Consider the following 20,872-nt stretch of genomic DNA (forward strand, 5'->3'; position numbering starts at 1 on the left):
GAGCAAGAGCAGCTTGTCAGTTATTTGCATGCAGTGTGGTTATGGTCACAACTTGATCTGGCTACCTCCTAATTTTAAGAGACTCTGTGTGACGTTTGAGTTCATATCATGCCATGCCCATCAATCAACGATGCAATTTGGTGGCGCAGTGCGTTAGACAGCTGAATTGTTTTTTTTCCCCCCCACAATGGTACGAGTTCGAATCCAAGTTGTTTATTAATTTATTTTCTACTTTTAAAAGGGCTACATAGTTTTCTACGTGACATCATTCTCTTAATACATCCATGCGTGACATGTGTTTACTTAAACAAGATCTGAAGACTAATAGGTCTATTCAATAAAACGTATTATAGACATTAACAGGAAGAGCAACGCTGTCTTCCTGTTTTCCTTAACAGCAAGCCACATTCAAACCGCGACCTGACAAGTTTCCTCAGACAACACTCCAAAGACAAGTCAGAGAGGTAACGTGAACGTCGTTGTTTTAACATTTTAATGACAACTTAATTGAAAGGCATTCACGCGGACAGCTACGTATTCTCTTCCCGTTTTCAACAGCTGTCGTCACTATGACAACAGCAGACGCATTTGGCTACTGCGGTCAAGCCAGCCGACACTCGGAACTCCGTGGTCAAATCAGCCGACACTAAATTTGTAATGCGCTCTTATAACGGTACGCGTGGTAAATGCATTCAAACGGCTCAGATCGAGTAGCGAAGTTAGGGAGATGATACACATGGGACAACTTCCGGTTTTCAAAATAAGATGTTAATACAACCTACATTTAAAAACTAGATTAATGGATTATGTTACCCTTAAGTAAAATATATGTAACCTGTGCCTGCCCTTTATACAAAACAAATAAGTAAATTTTCAAAGGAATGTATATTTTCAGTTTTACAAGAATACAACATTAACAAGGAATAATTCAAGACAATGATTTTTGTCAGGGGACACCTATGACTGCACCCATATTTAAAATCAAGCAATTAAACGGTATAAATTTTGAGATTTTAGGAAGTAAAAGTCCCATATTTCTAGGGTAAAATGACATCAAATCTGAAATTTGAGGTACCATAAAAAGACTTTGTTCCATAGTTCCAGGCAATGACTGACATATTTGAGTACAGGACAAATCTGACAACACACATTGAAAATGTATAATTTTTACTGTACAATTTTTGAGAATTTTTAAACTACAATAACACATTTATACAATCCAGACACAACCTGTATTTACAATACTGTTAGCTTATGACACAGCACATACTGTACGTAGCATTACTTCCGACACAGATAGCAATCCCAATCATCTGTCTTCACAGCATCAAGCTCTGCTGTGTCCATCTCTAGGCACTGGGCATGGAACCACCAGCAACAGCTGTCACACTGAATCTGTAAAAGTTAAATATATAAACACTTTTACTTAAGACATACCATGATGTTGTCTTTCAGAGGACGCAATGGTGGGTGATGGTTGAACTACAACATCCCTGAAATGATTGTGACCATAGACCTTTGTTGCATGTCATTCTCCATTTTTCTAACCTTTGATTGTTGTCATCTATCTTTCGTATTTTCAAAAAGAAATGCACAATAAAAAATAAAAATGATAACACTCATACAATAACTTACCCAGTCAGTGATGGAAGGTCCGTGACTGGGTGGTTTTGTTGTTGCGCACATGGCACAGTTGCTCTCTGTGTCAAACACTAATATACAAAAGATTATTTTAGATCTGTTGTACTACAATATCACATATCTAAGAAAAGGTCTCACCCACCTGAGGCTTTCAGTATTTCCAGAGCAAAATGTTGACGCTGCTGTGCCATCTCTCTCTTTGATGTACCAAATTAAATTTTTGGAATTTTCGGAAAGGCCTCCATAACTGCCTTTGCTATCTAAACAATGACACAATATGTGATATACTTTTGATAAAAAAATTGTGATTGTAAATGCAGGAAAACCGAATCGAATCCAAAATGCTGAATTAATGGAGATCATTCAAAATTCTGGTAATATATTGCAATATTAATCTTACCATGATGACATGTAGGGACTTTGCTGCCAAAAATCTCCATATTTATGCAGTATAAATGTATGATTTTCAGTATGATAGTATTAAGTGATGCCCTGTACTCAAACATATCAGTCATTGCCTGGAACTATGGACCAAAGTCTTTTTTAGGCACCTCCAATTCCATATTTTGACTCATTTTACTGCAGAAGTATGGGACTTTGCTGCCAAAAATCTCCATATTTATACAGTAAAATTGTTTGATTTTCAGTATGATAGTATTAAGTGATGCCCTGTACTCAAATATGTCAGTCATTGCCTGGAACTATGGACCAAAGTCTTTTTTAGGCACCTCCAATTCCATATTATGACTCGTTTTACAACAGAAGTATCAGACTTTGCTTCCAAAAATCTCCATATTTATACAGTAAAATTGTTTGATTTTCAGTATTGGTGTAGTCAAAGATGTCCTCTACTCAAATATGTCAGTCATTTCCTGGAACTATGGACAAAAGTCTTTTTTAGGCACCTCAAATTTCATATTTTGACTCGTTTTACTGCAGAAGTATGGGACTTTGCTTCCAAAAATCTCCATATTTATACAGTAAAATTGTATGATTTTCAGTATGATAGTATTAAGTGATGCCCTGTACTCAAATATGTCAGTCATTGCCTGGAACTATGGACCAAAGTCTTTTTATGGCACCTCAAATTTCATATTATGACTCGTTTTACAACAGAAGTATCAGACTTTGCTGCCAAAACTCTCCATATTTATACAGTAAAATTGTTTGATTTTCAGTATGGGTGTAGTCAAAGATGTCCTCTACTCAAACATATCAGTCATTTCCTGGAACTATGGACCAAAGTCTTTTTAAGGCACCTCCAATTCCATATTTTGACTCATTTTACTGCAGAAGTATGGGACTTTGCTGCCTAAAATCTCCAAAATTATACAGTAAAATTGTTTGATTTTCAGTATGATAGTATTAAGTGATGCCCTGTACTCAAATATGTCAGTCATTGCCTGGAACTATGGACCACAGTCTTTTTATGGCACCTCCAATTTCATATTGTGACTCGTTTTACAACAGAAGTACGGGATTTGCTTCCAAAAATCTCCATATTTATACAGTAAAATTGTTTGATTTTCAGTATGGGTGTAGTCAAAGATGTCCTGTACTCAAATATATCAGTCACTGCCTGGAACTATGGAACAAAGTCTTTTTATGGTACCTCAAATTTCAGATTGGATGTCATTTTACCCTAGAAATATGGGACTTTCACTTCCTAAAATCTCTAATTTTATACCGTTTAATTGCTTGATTTTAAATATGGGTGCAGTCATAGGTGTCCCCTGACAAAAATCATTGTCTTGAATTATTCCTTGTTAATGTTGTATTCTTGTAAAACTCAAAATATACATTCCTTAAGTTGTCCCATGTGTATCATCTCCCTAACTTCGCTACTCGATCTGGGCCGATTGAATGCATTTACCACGCGTACCGTTATAAGAGCGAATTACAAATTTAGTGTCGGCTGATTTGACCACGGAGATCCGAGTGTCGGCTGGCTTGACCGCAGTATTTGGCTGATGGTCGCCAGTTAACATGGCCTCTCGTTAAACCGAAACACCGGCATTAGTTAGCTTCGTAGCATTGTCAGTTGGTAGCAGTTTGTTTTTAGTTAGTATTTTTTCATCAGTTTGTACAGAAATATATGAACGCCAATGAATATTTATAAATAAACATTGATCAAACATCGGTGATTGTGGATGATATCAGACGGGAACAATGTTAAGTTAACTGTTGCTACGCTATAACTTTAGCAAGTTAGTTAAAGTTAACGTAACATCTTATGTAGCTAGCTAGCTAGGCTACAGCAGTTTTAACATCCCACAACTAGCTAGCTAGCTACTTACTCTACAGTAACGTTAACAGTAATGACAATTCGAAATAGGAAGTTTATACTTTTAAAGTTTTACCTGCATCCTCATGAAATTCTCGCAAAAGATACACGATTGCTTCAACGCCAGCGTCTTGCCATGTACAGCTTGTAATCATAGACAGTTAAAGAAAGCTTGTAATACTGACACAGGATCCGGAACCACTTGTTGGTTCATTCTTTAGAGGCAGGCTGCAACCGACTGCAAACCAGCGCGAAAACTGCACGGCGCCCCTACTGTATCCGAGGGTGCAACATTAACTTAACAACAGTGTTACTTCATAAATGGTTTATCTATTCATATATATATATATATATATATATATATATATATATATATATATATATATATATATATATATATATATATATATATATATAAATATATATATATATATATATATATAGTATATATAGTATATAGTTTATGTATAATATTATGACATTATTCTTTAAATTGTAGTTCACAGGCTACCATTTATATGCAAGCTACTGAGAAAGTATTTCTTGTATTGTCAGATTTATGTCACCTGTATTCATAAAATTTTATTTTTTGATTCTGTATTTTCAGAATGGCATTACTAAAAACCTTTGGCTCTGCAACAAAGCCCTATGAAAGGAGGCCCAGTGTGACCATAAAGGTCATATCAATGAAAGAAACAACCAGAGTGCCCAGTTGGGAGTTTGTGGACGGGACTGCAAGAGCCCTGTCCAGCAACAAAAATACTGCTGCTGCCTTATCGTATGGCAGCACAGTAATCAAATTTATATTATTCGAGGGGTTGGCGAATCAAATAAAAGAGGGAAATACTTATATAATTAAAAATTATGGAATGAGCAGGGTGGGAACCATCAAATCAATGCTTTCGCAGAGAAATACTGCAATTTATAATTGTCAAGCAATCACAGTACCTAACCATTTAGAGCAAGAGGCCAAAATCAATCAACTTTTTAATTATCTCCAATTCACATTACCCTACAGAGAATTGCCTAATTGTATTTTGTTTGTTTTTATTACCCTGTCACATTTAGTTCGAGCCTGTACAGAAGTTTGCTAGCAATAATGCCCCACCGATTCCAATGAGAATCATGTACATCAGGGAGGTAGGAAAATTTATAAAATGTTATACTTATTTAAAATAAGAACCTTTGTTGTCACTCAAAAATGTCACTTAGGTATATTTTTCTAAGTCAAGTGAAATGTAAAATTCCCATGAAGCCTCAATCAGTAGAAAGTAAGCACTGCTTATGCCGCATGTTTATTTTTTAAAGGATGATGCTGAGGTGAAGGTGGTTTTGTGGAGGGAGGCCAACCTGGTGCTCTTAGAGGCAGGGATGCTTTTGAAGATTACCCATATGAAGGGGAAACATTCCCCTTCATATGGGTACTCACTGCAGTCCACCTCTTTCACCGAGGTTAATGTGAGTAAATAACCTTATTCATTATATTGATGCTTACTTTAGGATTTGTCTTTTTACTGGTTCATTTTACTGGAAATTCCACCGGATGCATGTCTATTCCGTTTCCTTTTGCTTTCTTTGTGTTGTAATGTATGTGTGTGTGTGTGTGTGTGTGTGTTGTAATTTTAAACTCTGGTGGATTTAAAGATTTTTTTTAATTTTAAAGAAATGGCAATAAAAGGGAGCATATATTTCTCTCATCCAGGAATGGTGTCTGGACCTTCCTCTGCTCCGCAGCGTGTGGATGGTCTGGCAAAAGCGAGACTAATGCATCAATGACTAAATATATTTATTTTCTATAGGTCGTGACTGGAAACCGAACGGTAAATGTGAAGGGTGTTCGTGTCCTCCAGGACGACAATGTCGAAATTCTGGACAAATTTGACATAGAGTGCATCATCCCTGCCGATGTTTGGGAAAAGGCCTTCCCCAGGGAGCTATGTATGATGCCAAATGCAGTGAGTGACCCTGGCATACAAAGAGGGAAGGGTTCCCCCCCCCCCCCACACACACACACACACACACACTATTTGTAGAATCAGCCCATTGTTTAATTTTTAATTATAAATGTTAATATAGTAAAAATGTTAATGTTATTAGTTCATTTAATTGGTTTATATTGTTGTTTGTTATCTTCATATTGTTATTTATTAATTAAATGTGTATAGATGTATTGTTAATATAGATGTATTGTAATGTTATTATAAATGTAAATATTCTATGTCATGATTATATGTAAATATTAATATTATTTTAATAAATTTGTTATTTGAAACCTCTTCATGAAGTCTGCTTGAAATAGTTTTTTACACTGCTTTTGTCTATCAGACTTATAACTACATTTCCATACAAGTAATTTGCTGAGACAGGTTGAGATGTAAAGTGTAAACACCAATACAATATTGAAACAAAGCAATCGTAGTATTTGTTTTGTTGCGTTTGGAAAAGGAATGCAAATAATTAACCGTTAGATTTATGTGTCTTAGGTAAAGAGTTGAAAAAAGTGTTTTATGCAACTGAAAATTGAGTGACAGCCTGAGATTTAGCAAAAAAGTGATAATACCCAGAATATTTGAAAGATGTGGAATATAATGATTTAATATTTTTAGCTAATTTGAATGAAGAAGCAGCTAAAGGAGAATGAATGAGTCTGAAAAGCAGGAAAAATGTCATATTGGGTAATCTCAATCAACTGACACAGACACATGTACAAATGCACACACACACACACACACACACACACACACACACACACACACACACACACACACACACACACACACACACACACACACACACACTCAAACACACACACACACACACACACACACACAAGGAGTGGTGATGGCACAGTGGATATGACACATACCTTTCTTGTGGGAGACTTGGGTTTGATTCCCACTGCAATACATCAACCAATGTGTCGCTGAGCAAGGCACTTAACCCCTAGTACTTCCAGAGGCGTGCGACCTCTGACATACATAGCCATTGTAAGTTGCTTTTGATACAAGCATCAGCTAAATTACATGTAATATAATGTAATGTAACAGGCACTTAAAAAAACACACACAGGAGGATGGTAAGATAGGAAAAAGGAGAAGAAAAGGAGAGGAGAGGAAGAAAGGAGGTAAGATAGGAAAAAGGAGAAGGAAAGGAGAGGAGTAGAAGAGTAAAGGAGGAGAGGAGTAGTGGCACACCTTTGATAGTCCTGCTTCGAGCCTGGAAACCGTAACTGTTATCTCTTAATGTTTAATACAAACACACACACACACACACACACACACACACACATACATACATACAGACAAAGAGAGACACAAACACACACACAGACAGAGAGAGACACACAACCACAGACAAAGAGAGACACACACACACACACACACACACACACACAGAGACACACATAGCTCGTAAACCGTAACTGTTATCTCTTAATATTTAATACAAACACACACACACATACAAAGAGAGACACAAACACACACACAGACAGAGAGAGACACACAACCACAAACAAAGAGAGAGACACACACACACACACACACACACACAGACACACACAGCTCGGAAACCGTAACTGTTATCTCTTAATGTTTAATACACACACACACACACACACACACACACACACACACACACACACATACACATACACAGACAAAGAGAGACACAAACACAGACAGAGACAGACACACACACACAGACAAAGAGAGAGAGACACACACACACACACACATAGAGAGAGACACACACACACACACTCACAATCACACAAACAGTCACACATAGTCACTTCACAGCAACAGCTTAACATGTCAGGGATCAGATCACATGACCAACTGCAGTTAAAGTTGCCATGATGACTCCTATTTCAGAGAGTTCTTAAAAAAGTATGAATGGAAATTAAAATTTGTATAAAACTCAGTTAATGAAAGATTATCCATAAACCTAAGGAATAATTCACCATTAGTATAGGAGAAGAAGGAGGAGGAGACGAGTAGGAGAGGAAGAAAGGAGAGGAGTAACACACATACACACCAACAGACAGACACAGGAAGATGAGAAGAGAGGAAGAGGAGAAGAGAAAAGGAGGAGAGAAGTAGAGAAAGAAGAGAAGAAGAAAGGAAAGGAGTTACACACATACAAACAGACAGACAGAAACACAGGAAGAGAGGAAGAAAGGAAAGGAGTTACACACACACACACACACACACCAACAGTCATACAAACAGAGGAAGACAGGATATAGGAAGAGGAAAAGAAAAGGAGAAGAGAAGGGAAAAGGATGACAGGAGAGGAGTAGACTAGGAACAGTAGCTTCACACCATTGGTCAACATGACAGGGACCAACTGCAGTTAAAGGTTGCTATGACGACTCTTGTCTCAGAGAGGCCTTCTCACAGAAACGAGGCTCTTTTGCACCTTTGATAGTCCTGCTCCTAGCTCAAAAACCGTAACTCCTATCTCTTATTGTTTAATACCGTGAGAGACATAACACCCTGCTGATCATCCTGTCCAAGAATGGTGTGTGTGGTGTAAGAAATGTGAGGACAGCAGCTGTCTGAAAAGGGCCTGTTTCTCTTCTCCTCCTTGCATTTCTGGTAGGATTTAGTACAGGAGGCAGCACGGCAGTTGGTGGAGATGGCTTCACTTGGAAGCTCATTGTGCCTCGTGTGAAAGTCATATTGCCTCCCTGAGCATATTGTTAGGGCACAAGATTACCTACATTTTGATGTAAACGTAATGTATGAAGAGTTAAAACTGTGCATAGTAGCGCAAGGTGAAAAAAACTTTAGCTTATGCCTCTTTCCACTCTGTCAGTTGGGCCCTGCCCTCTGAGTCCGAACATTCCATCCCATACACACCAATGTAAAAATGGCAGAAATACATTAGTTCTAAGCCTCAAAGAAGACAGATTATTTTAAAAAGTACTAATGGGATTTGAAAGTTGAATACCAAGACTGAATGTATGAAAGATGGGCAACGATTTAAAGTTTGAATGGAGTTTCTCGGTGAATGTATGAATGAGTAGCTAGCAGTATGAATAATAGAAATAGTAGCACACCATTCTGAATCAAGCCGAACGATTTGAAGTATGAATGAAGTTTCTATGTTGAAAAATGTGGAAGGAGTTAATGAGCAAAAATCCGGCGGAAGAATAAATAAATAAAGAAAGAAATAAATTTTAGTGGTGTAGAATATAGATGTGAATGCCTCCAGCATTCACACCAATAAGTATGAGAAACAGTAGTCATTGTGCCGATTGCTGCTATGCAGCACATCGGCACACTGAATAAGTATGAGAAACAATAGTCATTGTGCCGATTGCTGCTATTCAGCACATCAGCACACTGAATTAAAAGATGGAAAAGAACTGTCATTTAGATAGAGGCAGATGAAGCCCATCAATAACAACAAAAGGATACAGGCGCTGTCGCGGGTGAGATTTAAAGGAAATAGCCGTCCTAAAGAGTGTCGGGGTTCTTAACCTAATGAGGAAGAATTAGACAAATCTTCCAAGTACTGGCAATTCCCTGACCGGGAATCAAACTCTGACCGCTGCTGTGAGAGCACCGAATCCTAGCCACTAGACCATCAGGGAGTCATGTCAATAGAAATTATTTTTGTAGAGGTGAATTGCCTTTCCACTTACTGGAATTCCTCAGTTTGTTTTAGGCGAGGAATGGCGCCTGGATAGAGCTGCAGGAGGCAAGACATTACAGATTACACCGCTGTCAAGTAGTCGGTAGGGCTGGGCGATATATCGATATAAACAAATATATCGATATATTTTTAAATGAGATATGGAATTAGACCATATCGCATATATCGATATAGTTCAAATGTGATCCTTGCTCCCATAGATATGTCGCCGTGAGGTTCTAAACATACGTCAAAACCCGCCGCCATCTTGGAACAGGGGTCCGAAGCATTCAGATCAACGCTAAAGATGCCGGACTTTTGTACTGCTTAATTATGTTCGATAGAGGAATTGAAAAGAACAAACCGCAATGGATAACATTTAACAGGTGACAATTTGTTTTATGATTATATATGCCGCCGACCAGCAATCTGAGCTCCGCGCAGCGGGAGGCGGAGAGCCCCGTGCGGCCGCAGTGTCTCTTCCCCGGGCAAAAACACAGCTTTACGCTCGCGCGCCTCGCCGCTGATCCAGATCGGACCAGCCAAAGACAGAGTGGTGATCGGTAGGATCTTACACGTAGTCCAGGACGAACTGTATGTCGATATCGGGCGAAAAGTTCCACTAAGTTTGCCGGGCGGCAGGCGGACTGAAAGAAGCTACAGCGGGGCAGCGACCGTCTGCGGCTGCAGGATCTGGAGCTCAGTGCCCGTTAAAATTACATGTAACGCTTAAATACATACAGAAATAAATAGTGGAGGAATGAGCCTGGACATTTCAGTCTGTTTAAACTTCACCTTGAAGCAGAAACTCTTAGTTCAGAAGGGTGAAGTTTCCGTTTGGACTCAGATCTGTGAACCAATCATAATAAATATTCTTTGTATTAACACATTAATTAGTTTCTTTGTTTTGTAGTCGATAGTTCATCTTTTAGTTTACTTAAGTGGAAGCAGTATCAAGTGGAAGAATGGGACTATAACCTAGGCTTACAGGCATGAGGCATTACATTTTTAACAAAGTAGATTATCTTAATATCAAAAGCTTAATTGACCTTTGGAACGAATCACAAATAGCCTATGGAGCTTTGATTTCAAAAAAGTTACTCCTGTTATACAGTATTTAGGTTTACATTTTATTGTTATTTGAACAGCTGAGCATTTAATCATGAACCAGGTGAAGAAACCGGTTTATTATTTATTTGATTTTGCAACTGTTTCTATGAAACTACTTGTGACATGTCATATTTGATTTGGGCTTTGACTGAACATTTGCTCTCAATTCGCGGAAAAAAATATCGGGATATATATCGTATATCGATATTCAGCCAAAATATATCGGGATATGACTTTTGGTAGATATCGCCCAGCCCTAGTAGTCGGTTCATAATTTAGTCATAAAACACCAAGTCTCTTGTTGTTCCTTGACCAGTTGGCAACCCCTGGCTTGCATCACTCCAAGTTAGTAGAAAACAATCATTAGTTTTGCACCTTTGCACTAAAATATAAAAATGTTTACCTGATTTCACCAATGATATTACTTGACACCCACATGCACTGGTTTTCAGGTAAAACAAGTTGATTAGGGGTTTAGGTAATAACTAAAAGATGGAAAAGAACTGTCTTTGAGATAGAGGCAGATGAAGCCCATCAATAACAACAAAAGGATACAGGCGCTGTCGCAGATCAGATTTAAAGGAAATAGTCATCCTAAAGAGTGTCGGGGTTCTTAACCTAATGAGGAAGAATTAGACAAATCTAAATCAGTGAATGAAAAACCTGTCCCAAAACATACTTTTTCAAGTGGTTAACCTGTATCTTCCAAGAACTGGACATTCCCTGACCGGGAATCGAACCCGGGCCGCGGTGAGAGCACCGAATCCTAGCCACTAGACCATCAGGGAATCTTGTCAATAGACATTATTTTTGTAGAGGTGAATTGCCTTTCCACTTACTGGAATTCCTCAGTTTGTTTTAGGTGAGGAATGGCGCCTGGATAGAGCTGCAGGAGGCAGGACATTACAGATTACACCGCTGTCAAGTAGTCGGTTCATAATTTAGTCATAAAATACCAAGTCTCTTGTTGTTCCTTGACCAGTTGGCAACCCCTGCCTTGCATCACTCCAAGTTAGTAGAAAACAATCATTAGTTTTGCACCTTTGCACTAAAATATAACAATTTTGACCTGATTTCACCAATGATATTACTTGACACCCACATGCACTGGTTTTCAGGTAAAACAAGTTGTTTAGGGGTTTAGTTAATAATTAAAAGATGGAAAAGAACTGTGATTTAGATCGAGGCAGATGAAGCCCATCAATAACAACAAAAGGATACAGGCGCTGTCGCAGATCAGATTTAAAGGAAATAGTCATCCTAAAGAGTGTCGGGGTTCTTAACCTAATGAGGAAGAATTAGACAAATCTAAATCAGTGAATGAAAAACCTGTCCCAAAACATACTTTTTCAAGTGGTTAACCTGTATCTTCCAAGAACTGGACATTCCCTGAGCCGGAATCGAAACCGGGCCGCTGACAGTGAAGCGCCAAATCCTAGCCACTAGACCATCAGGGAATCTTGTCAATAGACATTATTTTTGTAGAGGTGAATTGCCTTTCCACTTACTGGAATTCCTCAGTTTGTTTTAGGTGAGGAATGGCGCCTGGATAGAGCTGCAGGAGGCAGGACATTACAGATTACACCGCTGTCAAGTAGTCGGTTCATAATTTAGTCATAAAATACCAAGTCTCTTGTTGTTCCTTGACCAGTTGGCAACCCCTGCCTTGCATCACTCCAAGTTAGTAGAAAACAATCATTAGTTTTGCACCTTTGCACTAAAATATAACAATTTTGACCTGATTTCACCAATGATATTACTTGACACCCACATGCACTGGTTTTCAGGTAAAACAAGTTGTTTAGGGGTTTAGTTAATAATTAAAAGATGGAAAAGAACTGTGATTTAGATCGAGGCAGATGAAGCCCATCAATAACAACAAAAGGATACAGGCGCTGTCGCAGATCAGATTTAAAGGAAATAGTCATCCTAAAGAGTGTCGGGGTTCTTAACCTAATGAGGAAGAATTAGACAAATCTAAATCAGTGAATGAAAAACCTGTCCCAAAACATACTTTTTCAAGTGGTTAACCTGTATCTTCCAAGAACTGGACATTCCCTGACCGGGAATCGAACCCGGGCCGCGGCGGTGAGAGCACCGAATCCTAGCCACTAGACCATCAGGGAATCTTGTCAATAGACATTATTTTTGTAGAGGTGAATTGCCTTTCCACTTACTGGAATTCCTCAGTTTGTTTTAGGTGAGGAATGGCGCCTGGATAGAGCTGCAGGAGGCAGGACATTACAGATTACACCGCTGTCAAGTAGTCGGTTCATAATTTAGTCATAAAATACCAAGTCTCTTGTTGTTCCTTGACCAGTTGGCAACCCCTGCCTTGCATCACTCCAAGTTAGTAGAAAACAATCATTAGTTTTGCACCTTTGCATTAAAATATAACAATTTTGACCTGATTTCACCAATGATATTACTTGACACCCACATGCACTGGTTTTCAGGTAAAACAAGTTGTTTAGGGGTTTAGTTAATAATTAAAAGATGGAAAAGAACTGTGATTTAGATCGAGGCAGATGAAGCCCATCAATAACAACAAAAGGATACAGGCGCTGTCGCAGATCAGATTTAAAGGAAATAGTCATCCTAAAGAGTGTCGGGGTTCTTAACCTAATGAGGAAGAATTAGACAAATCTAAATCAGTGAATGAAAAACCTGTCCCAAAACATACTTTTTCAAGTGGTTAACCTGTATCTTCCAAGAACTGGACATTCCCTGACCGGGAATCGAACCCGGGCCGCGGCGGTGAGAGCGCCGAATCCTAGCCACTAGACCATCAGGGAATCTTGTCAATAGACATTATTTTTGTAGAGGTGAATTGCCTTTCCACTTACTGGAATTCCTCAGTTTGTTTTAGGTGAGGAATGGCGCCTGGATAGAGCTGCAGGAGGCAGGACATTACAGATTACACCGCTGTCAAGTAGTCGGTTCATAATTTAGTCATAAAATACCAAGTCTCTTGTTGTTCCATGACCAGTTGGCAACCCCTGCCTTGCATCACTCCAAGTTAGTAGAAAACAATCATTAGTTTTGCACCTTTGCATTAAAATATAACAATTTTGACCTGATTTCACCAATGATATTACTTGACACCCACATGCACTGGTTTTCAGGTAAAACAAGTTGTTTAGGGGTTTAGTTAATAATTAAAAGATGGAAAAGAACTGTGATTTAGATCGAGGCAGATGAAGCCCATCAATAACAACAAAAGGATACAGGCGCTGTCGCAGATCAGATTTAAAGGAAATAGTCATCCTAAAGAGTGTCGGGGTTCTTAACCTAATGAGGAAGAATTAGACAAATCTAAATCAGTGAATGAAAAACCTGTCCCAAAACATACTTTTTCAAGTGGTTAACCTGTATCTTCCAAGAACTGGACATTCCCTGACCGGGAATCGAACCCGGGCTGCGGCGGTGAGAGCGCCGAATCCTAGCCACTAGACCATCAGGGAATCTTGTCTATAGAAATTATTTTTGTAGAGGTGAATTGCCTTTCCACTTACTGGAATTCCTCAGTTTGTTTTAGGTGAGGAATGGCGCCTGGATAGAGCTGCAGGAGGCAGGACATTACAGATTACACCGCTGTCAAGTAGTCGGTTCATAATTTAGTCATAAAATACCAAGTCTCTTGTTGTTCCTTGACCAGTTGGCAACCCCTGCCTTGCATCACTCCAAGTTAGTAGAAAACAATCATTAGTTTTGCACCTTTGCACTAAAATATAACAATTTTGACCTGATTTCACCAATGATATTACTTGACACCCACATGCACTGGTTTTCAGGTAAAACAAGTTGTTTAGGGGTTTAGTTAATAATTAAAAGATGGAAAAGAACTGTGATTTAGATCGAGGCAGATGAAGCCCATCAATAACAACAAAAGGATACAGGCGCTGTCGCAGATCAGATTTAAAGGAAATAGTCATCCTAAAGAGTGTCGGGGTTCTTAACCTAATGAGGAAGAATTAGACAAATCTAAATCAGTGAATGAAAAACCTGTCCCAAAACATACTTTTTCAAGTGGTTAACCTGTATCTTCCAAGAACTGGACATTCCCTGACCGGGAATCGAACCCGGGCCGCAGCGGTGAGAGCGCCGAATCCTAGCCACTAGACCATCAGGGAATCTTGTCAATAGACATTATTTTTGTAGAGGTGAATTGCCTTTCCACTTACTGGAATTCCTCAGTTTGTTTTAGGTGAGGAATGGCGCCTGGATAGAGCTGCAGGAGGCAGGACATTACAGATTACACCGCTGTCAAGTAGTCGGTTCATAATTTAGTCATAAAATACCAAGTCTCTTGTTGTTCCATGACCAGTTGGCAACCCCTCCTTGCATCACTCCAAGTTAGTAGAAAACAATCATTAGTTTTGCACCTTTGCACTAAAATATAACAATTTTTGACCTGATTTCACCAATGATATTACTTGACACCCACATGCACTGGTTTTCAGGTAAAACAAGTTGTTTAGGGGTTTAGTTAATAATTAAAAGATGGAAAAGAACTGTGATTTAGATCGAGGCAGATGAAGCCCATCAATAACAACCAAAAAAGGATACAGGCGCTGTCGCAGATCAGATTTAAAGGAAATAGTCATCCTAAAGAGTGTCGGGGTTCTTAACCTAATGAGGAAGAATTAGACAAATCTAAATCAGTGAATGAAAAACCTGTCCCAAAACATACTTTTTCAAGTGGTTAACCTGTATCTTCCAAGAACTGGACATTCCCTGACCGGGAATCGAACCCGGGCCGCGGTGGTGAGAGCGCCGAATCCTAGCCACTAGACCATCAGGGAATCTTGTCAATAGACATTATTTTTGTAGAGGTGAATTGCCTTTCCAATTTTACTGGAATTCCTCAGTTTGTTTTAGGTGAGGAATGGCGCCTGGATAGAGCTGCAGGAGGCAGGACATTACAGATTACACCGCTGTCAAGTAGTCGGTTCATAATTTAGTCATAAAATACCAAGTCTCTTGTTGTTCCATGACCAGTTGGCAACCCCTGCCTTGCATCACTCCAAGTTAGTAGAAAACAATCATTAGTTTTGCACCTTTGCACTAAAATATAACAATTTTGACCTGATTTCACCAATGATATTACTTGACACCCACATGCACTGGTTTTCAGGTAAAACAAGTTGTTTAGGGGTTTAGTTAATAATTAAAAGATGGAAAAGAACTGTGATTTAGATCGAGGCAGATGAAGCCCATCAATAACAACAAAAGGATACAGGCGCTGTCGCAGATCAGATTTAAAGGAAATAGTCATCCTAAAGAGTGTCGGGGTTCTTAACCTAATGAGGAAGAATTAGACAAATCTAAATCAGTGAATGAAAAACCTGTCCCAAACATACTTTTTCAAGTGGTTAACCTGTATCTTCCAAGAACTGGATATTCCCTGACCGGGAATCGAACCGGGGCTGCGGCGGTGAGAGCGCCAAATCCTAGCCACTAGACCATCAGGGAATCTTGTCTATAGACATTATTTTTGTAGAGGTGAATTGCCTTTCCACTTACTGGAATTCCTCAGTTTGTTTTAGGTGAGGAATGGCGCCTGGATAGAGCTGCAGGAGGCAGGACATTACAGATTACACCGCTGTCAAGTAGTCGGTTCATAATTTAGTCATAAAATACCAAGTCTCTTGTTGTTCCATGACCAGTTGGCAACCCCTGCCTTGCATCACTCCAAGTTAGTAGAAAACAATCATTAGTTTTGCACCTTTGCACTAAAATATAACAATTTTGACCTGATTTCACCAATGATATTACTTGACACCCACATGCACTGGTTTTCAGGTAAAACAAGTTGTTTAGGGGTTTAGTTAATAATTAAAAGATGGAAAAGAACTGTGATTTAGATCGAGGCAGATGAAGCCCATCAATAACAACAAAAGGATACAGGCGCTGTCGCAGATCAGATTTAAAGGAAATAGTCATCCTAAAGAGTGTCGGGGTTCTTAACCTAATGAGGAAGAATTAGACAAATCTAAATCAGTGAATGAAAAACCTGTCCCAAAACATACTTTTTCAAGTGGTTAACCTGTATCTTCCAAGAACTGGACATTCCCTGACTGGGAATCGAACCCGGGCCACAGCGGTGAGAGCGCCGAATCGTAGCCACTAGACCATCAGGGAATCTTGTCAATAGACATTATTTTTGTAGAGGTGAATTGCCTTTCCACTTACTGGAATTCCTCAGTTTGTTTTAGGTGAGGAATGGCGCCTGGATAGAGCTGCAGGAGGCAGGACATTACAGATTACACCGCTGTCAAGTAGTCGGTTCATAATTTAGTCATAAAATACCAAGTCTCTTGTTGTTCCATGACCAGTTGGCAACCCCTGCCTTGCATCACTCCAAGTTAGTAGAAAACAATCATTAGTTTTGCACCTTTGCATCAAAAATATAACAATTTTGACCTGATTTCACCAATGATATTACTTGACACCCACATGCACTGGTTTTCAGGTAAAACAAGTTGTTTAGGGGTTTAGTTAATAATTAAAAGATGGAAAAGAACTGTGATTTAGATCGAGGCAGATGAAGCCCATCAATAACAACAAAGGATACAGGCGCTGTCGCAGAGATCAGATTTAAAGGAAATAGTCATCCTAAAGAGTGTCGGGTTTCTTAACCTAATGAGGAAGAATTAGACAAATCTAAATCAGTGAATGAAAAACCTGTCCCAAAACATACTTTTTCAAGTGGTTAACCTGTATCTTCCAAGAACTGGACATTCCCTGACCGGGAATCGAACCCGGCCAGCGCGGTGAGAGCCCGCAATCCTAGCCACTAGACCATCGCAGGAATCTTGTCAATAGACATTATTTTTGTAGAGGTGAATTGCCTTTCCACTTACTGGAATTCCTCAGTTTGTTTTAGGTGAGGAAGCGGCGTCTGGATAGAGCGGCAGGAGGCAGGACATTACAGATTACAACGCTGTCAAGTAGTCGGTTCATAATTTAGTCATAAAATACCAAGTCTCTTGTTGTTCCTTGACCAGTTGGCAACCCCTGCCTTGCATCACTCCAAGTTAGTAGAAAACAATCATTAGTTTTGCACCTTTGCATTAAAATATAACAATTTTGACCTGATTTCACCAATGATATTACTTGACACCCACATGCACTGGTTTTCAGGTAAAACAAGTTGTTTAGGGGTTTAGTTAATAATTAAAAGATGGAAAAGAACTGTGATTTAGATCGAGGCAGATGAAGCCCATCAATAACAACCAAAAGGATACAGGCGCTGTCGCAGATCAGATTTAAAGGAAATAGTCATCCTAAAGAGTGTCGGGGTTCTTAACCTAATGAGGAAGAATTAGACAAATCTAAATCAGTGAATGAAAAACCCTGTCCCAAAACATACTTTTTCAAGTGGTTAACCTGTATCTTCCAAGAACTGGACATTCCCTGACCGGGAATCGAACCCGGGCGCGGCGTGTAGAGCCCGAATCCTAGCCACTAGACCATCAGGGAATCTTGTCAATAGACATTATTTTTGTAGAGGTGAATTGCCTTTCCACTTACTGGAATTCCTCAGTTTGTTTTAGGTGAGGAGTGCATGCGCCTGGATAGAGCTGCAGGAGGCAGGACATTACAGATTACACCGCTGTCAAGTAGTCGGTTCATAATTTAGTCATAAAATACCAAGTCTCTTGTTGTTTTTCCTTGACCAGTTGGCAACCCCGGCCTTGCATCACTCCAAGTTAGTAGAAAACAATCATTAGTTTTGCACCTTTGCACTAAAAATATAACAATTTTGACCTGATTTCACCAATGATATTACTTGACACCCACATGCACTGGTTTTCAGGTAAAACAAGTTGTTTAGGGTTTTATTTAATAATTAAAAGATGGAAAAGAACTGTGATTTAGATCGAGGCAGATGAAGCCCATCAATAACAACAAAAGGATACAGGCGCTGTCGCGCAGATCAGATTTAAAGGAAATAGTCATCCTAAAGAGTGTCGGGGTTCTTAACCTAATGAGGAAGAATTAGACAAATCTAAATCAGTGAATGAAAAACCTGTCCCAAAACATACTTTTTCAAGTGGTTAACCTGTATCTTCCAAGAACTGGACATTCCCTGACCGGGAATCGAACCGGGGCTGCGCCGCGCGTGAGAGCGCCGAATCCTAGCCACTAGACCATCAGGGAATCTTGTCAATAGACATTATTTTTGTAGAGGTGAATTGCCTTTCCACTTACTGGAATTCCTCAGTTTGTTTTAGGTGAGGAATGGCGCCGTCGGGATAGAGCTGCAGGAGGCAGAACATTACAGATTACAGACCGCTGTCAAGTAGTCGGTTCATAATTTAGTCATAAAATACCAAGTCTCTTGTTGTTCCATGACCAGTTGGCAACCCCTGCCTTGCATCACTCCAAGTTAGTAGAAAACAATCATTAGTTTTGCACCTTTGCACTAAAATATAACAATTTTGACCTGATTTCACCAATGATATTACTTGACACCCACATGCACTGGTTTTCAGGTAAAACAAGTTGTTTAGGGGTTTAGTTAATAATTAAAAGATGGAAAAGAACTGTGATTTAGATCGAGGCAGATGAAGCCCATCAATAACAACAAAAGGATACAGGCGCTGTCGCAGATCAGATTTAAAGGAAATAGTCATCCTAAAGAGTGTCGGGGTTCTTAACCTAATGAGGAAGAATTAGACAAATCTAAATCAGTGAATGAAAACCTGTCCCAAAACATACTTTTCAGTGTGGTTTAACCTGTATCTTCCAAGAACTGGACATTCCCTGACCGGGAATCGAACCGGGCCGCGCGGGCTAAAGGAGCCCCCGAATCCTAGCCACTAGACCATCAGGGAATCTTGTCAATAGACATTATTTTTGTAGAGGTGAATTGCCTTTCCACTTACTGGAATTCCTCAGTTTGTTTTAGGTGAGGAATGGCGCCTGGATAGAGCTGCAGGAGGCAGGACATTACAGATTACACCGCTGTCAAGTAGTCGGTTCATAATTTAGTCATAAAATACCAAGTCTCTTGTTGTTCCATGACCAGTTGGCAACCCTGCCTGCCTTGCACTCAAGTTAGTAGAAAACAATCATTAGTTTTGCACCTTTGCACTAAAATATAACAATTTTGACCTGATTTCACCAATGATATTACTTGACACCCACATGCACTGGTTTTCAGGTAAAACAAGTTGTTTAGGGGTTTAGTTAATAATTAAAAGATGGAAAAGAACTGTGATTTAGATCGAGGCAGATGAAGCCCATCAATAACAACAAAAGGATACAGGCGCTGTCGCAGATCAGATTTAAAGGAAATAGTCATCCTAAAGAGTGTCGGGGTTCTTAACCTAATGAGGAAGAATTAGACAAATCTAAATCAGTGAATGAAAAACCTGTCCCAAAACATACTTTTTCAAGTGGTTAACCTGTATCTTCCAAGAACTGGACATTCCCTGACTGGGAATCGAACCCGGGCCGCAGCGGTGAGAGCGCCGAATCGTAGCCACTAGACCATCAGGGAATCTTGTCAATAGACATTATTTTTGTAGAGGTGAATTGCCTTTCCACTTACTGGAATTCCTCAGTTTGTTTTAGGTGAGGAATGGCGCCTGGATAGAGCTGCAGGAGGCAGGACATTACAGATTACACCGCTGTCAAGTAGTCGGTTCATAATTTAGTCATAAAATACCAAGTCTCTTGTTGTTCCATGACCAGTTGGCAACCCCTGCCTTGCATCACTCCAAGTTAGTAGAAAACAATCATTAGTTTTGCACCTTTGCACTAAAATATAACAATTTTGACCTGATTTCACCAATGATATTACTTGACACCCACATGCACTGGTTTTCAGGTAAAACAAGTTGTTTAGGGGTTTAGTTAATAATTAAAAGATGGAAAAGAACTGTGATTTAGATCGAGGCAGATGAAGCCCATCAATAACAACAAAAGGATACAGGCGCTGTCGCAGATCAGATTTAAAGGAAATAGTCATCCTAAAGAGTGTCGGGGTTCTTAACCTAATGAGGAAGAATTAGACAAATCTAAATCAGTGAATGAAAACCTGTCCCCCAAAACATACTTTTTCAAGTGGTTAACCTGTATCTTCCAAGAACTGGACATTCCCTGACCGGGAATCGAACCCGGCCGCAGCGGTGAGAGGGCCCGAATCCTAGCCACTAGACCATCAGGGAATCTTGTCAATAG

The 20,872-nt window shown here is 39.4% G+C and overlaps 1 protein-coding gene and 5 non-coding genes across 6 annotated transcripts in view; all 6 read right to left on the bottom strand.

Annotated features, from left to right (window-relative positions):
- The window catches only part of LOC120571766, a 12,370-nt gene extending 8,252 nt beyond the window's left edge, over positions 1 to 4,118 (bottom strand). The window contains exons 1-3 of the mRNA XM_039820855.1: positions 4,002 to 4,118; positions 1,636 to 1,712; positions 1,271 to 1,395 (exon numbers count right to left, since the gene is read on the bottom strand). The gene's annotated coding sequence lies outside the window, so the exon portion shown is untranslated. The remainder of the gene's footprint in view (positions 1 to 1,270; positions 1,396 to 1,635; positions 1,713 to 4,001) is intronic.
- An 8,614-nt stretch (positions 4,119 to 12,732) lies between these two features.
- Positions 12,733 to 12,804, bottom strand: trnae-cuc. The gene has a single exon. It is a non-coding gene; the product is annotated as a tRNA-Glu (tRNA).
- Positions 12,805 to 13,401: 597 nt separating this feature from the next.
- On the bottom strand, positions 13,402 to 13,473 carry trnae-cuc. The gene has a single exon. It is a non-coding gene; the product is annotated as a tRNA-Glu (tRNA).
- Positions 13,474 to 14,070: 597 nt separating this feature from the next.
- On the bottom strand, positions 14,071 to 14,142 carry trnae-cuc. The gene has a single exon. It is a non-coding gene; the product is annotated as a tRNA-Glu (tRNA).
- Positions 14,143 to 14,739: 597 nt separating this feature from the next.
- On the bottom strand, positions 14,740 to 14,811 carry trnae-cuc. Its single transcript has one exon. It is a non-coding gene; the product is annotated as a tRNA-Glu (tRNA).
- A 600-nt stretch (positions 14,812 to 15,411) lies between these two features.
- Positions 15,412 to 15,483, bottom strand: trnae-cuc. Its single transcript has one exon. It is a non-coding gene; the product is annotated as a tRNA-Glu (tRNA).
- Between the last annotated feature and the right edge of the window lie 5,389 nt (positions 15,484 to 20,872).

This window comes from Perca fluviatilis, chromosome 13, assembly GCF_010015445.1.
Source record: "Perca fluviatilis chromosome 13, GENO_Pfluv_1.0, whole genome shotgun sequence".
Lineage (NCBI taxonomy): Eukaryota > Metazoa > Chordata > Actinopteri > Perciformes > Percidae > Perca > Perca fluviatilis.